At 46.9% G+C, this 2682-nt stretch overlaps 1 pseudogene; it reads left to right on the top strand.

The window, feature by feature from the left end:
- Positions 1-1178: 1178 nt before the first annotated feature.
- On the top strand, positions 1179-1285 carry LOC111726568 (annotated as a pseudogene).
- Positions 1286-2682: the final 1397 nt, after the last annotated feature.

The raw sequence follows: 2682 nt of genomic DNA on the forward strand, positions 1-2682 counted from the left end.
GAGGAAATAAAACTGGGAAAGACAGAAGAATTGTTCCTAGAGAATGGAACTGGGAATGGAGGAAGGTAGGAGACCACTAGTTTTCGGTATAACCCTCTGAGCACCGTGAGAACGCTCTGAAGATGATTACTTTCATAAAAATTAAATTAACGAATGGCTTTTTGTTCACCACCCTGCCTCTTTTCCTCCTTGTAACCCAACTCAACAAGCCTCAGGAACTCTTCCCTCCCCTCTGTGAGGAAATAACAGCAATGTTGTTGGCAGATGGTCCAGTGGTAGAGCTCAAAATGGGTCTAGTGAACAGAGAAACTTGAGGTAGGAAGACCAAAAAACTGCTCTTGGAAATTGGGGAAGTATAAAGTTCTAAGGCTCTGGACCAGGGTGACTTACAGGAGCTGTTACTGTGAGGGAAGACCCTTCAGTGTCCTCACTCATTCTCACGACAAACATGTATTGTCCTCATCGTGTGTCAGGCACAGGCCAGCCGCTGCTATCTCTGATGAGGCCTCCTCTGCTGACCAGGCCACAGACAGTCCACACCTCATGACGTTTGCTAAGTTCAATAACAGCATTAAGAGCATAACAAGATTAGTTCCATGACAAGATTCAGCACTCGGGTTGCTCTAAAATCACATGGAGGGACATACACTCAATCTTAGGGATGCCAGAATAATTCCCAGTGTTAAAATGGCTCAAACTGACCCAAATACATAAATGCTGTTTTTCCTATTGCAATGTGCACACTTTATCACTTTTTTACATCTGACATTGGGATGCTTCAATACACAGCAAGTCGTTGTTTATTAGGCACCATGTTTATTTGTCAGTGGCACATAAAATAATAGTGACCTTGGGTTTGCTGAAATTCAGCACCCAAGCCCGAGCCTGCCCTTTCCATGAATCTGCTCAGCCATTGTAGCCACCAAATCTTACAGATCCACCGGTGCAGGCACACGCGTGAACACCCAGCCCCCGGCACTCCTACACCACCAGCCCCCGCTGCAGGCTGCGTACACCACTGCCTTCTGTCCCCTCCGCTCCCAAGCTTGTCTTCTGCCCCCCAACTAAGCACCTCCTTCCCAAAACGAAATTTGTTTGCATTATTATTTTTTCTTTCAAGATAAAGTTTAAACTCTATAGAAGGGTTTCCAAGACCTTTTAAAATTTAATCTTAGTCTATCGCTTCTCAGCCTTTTGGCTAAGATCGAGTGTAGTATCTGTTCTTATCAGTAAAATTTAATCTTAGGCTGTACACAGAGGCTCATGCCTATAATCCTAACTCTCTGGGTAGCCAAGGCAGGAGGATCCCTAAAGATTAGGTGTTCCAGTCCAGCCTGAGCAAGAGTGAGACTCCATCTCTACTAAAAACAGAAAAATAAGCCAGGCATTATGGCAAATGCCAGCTGGAAGGCGGAGGCAGGAGGATCACCAGAATCCAGGGGGTTGAGGCTGCTGTAAGCTATGATGCAATGGCACGCTAGCCTGGGCACCAGAGCCAGACTCTGTCTAAATGAATAAATAGAATATTGTTTTAATCTGGTCTCTACTGCCTGTACAGCCTCTTCCCTACCTCCCAACACTGTAGCCTAGGCTTTCTCCCAGCTTATTCTATGGAATCAAAGATCTGTCAATGGTGAGTCATACTTTTATTCTGAAGAACCTTAAGAAAGAAAAAGACTCCCGATCTAACAGTGGTGTGCTGATGTGAGCCAGTTCCTCTGAGAAGGAGGTTTGGACCCAGAACAATGCCTGGACAGGAGCGCAGGCAGTGGCCTGCCAGAGGGAGCGGTGAGCTGCTATGGGGTGAAGAGGCGATGGCAGCCCCATGGGAGCGACAGAGCTGGTGCCCTTCAGAGATGCCCTGCACAAGGTCTAGGGGGCCAGAACTGTGCACACCACACAGGCAAGTCACTGGATGGGGCTGCAGCCTTGGGCGAGACAGTGTTCTCCAACAGCAGGCAAATCCCAGAAAGGGATGCCCAGTGGCAGCTGTCCTCCGTCAACACCTGTGGCTTATGGGGATCTTTGAAAGCTATTGCTACGAGAGCTCAGGAGCAGGAAACTGCACATCTTCAGATCAGTGAGGTGTGATGTGTCTGAGATCAGTTCCTTTCCTGCTCAATTACTAGAGTTAGTTTTGGTGACTTGCAGCAAAAATCCTCACTACACTGGAAGAAGCACAGGGGAAAAGTGATACACCCAGTTTGGGGTTGTTTTTGTCATTGTTGTTGTTGTTGTTTTAATATTGTCATTATTTCTAAGTGTGCAGGTCAGCAGTATTAAGCACATTCACATTGTCGTGTGACCATCACCACCATCCACCTCCAGAGCTTTTTCCTCTTGCAAAACTGAAACTCTGTACCCATTAAACAACCACTCCCTGCTCTCCTCTCCCCAGCCCCCCCCTTTCTGTCTCTACAGATCTGATGGCTCCAGGAACCTCATATAAGGTATGATATTTGTCCTTCTGTGCCTAGCTTATTTCACTTAGCATAATGTCTTACTTGCATCCATGCTATAGTATGTGGCCGGATTTCCTTCCTTCCTTCCTAAGACTGAACAACACCCCACGGTGTGGACGTACCACATTTTGTTTATCCATTCATTCGCTGCTGGACACTAGGATTCCTTCCACTCACCTCTGGGCTGATGTGAATAGTGCTGCTATGAACACAGGCGTAG

This window comes from Otolemur garnettii, unplaced genomic scaffold (assembly GCF_000181295.1).
Source record: "Otolemur garnettii isolate 467f Iridium unplaced genomic scaffold, OtoGar3 scaffold00071, whole genome shotgun sequence".
Classification (NCBI taxonomy): Eukaryota; Metazoa; Chordata; class Mammalia; order Primates; family Galagidae; genus Otolemur; species Otolemur garnettii.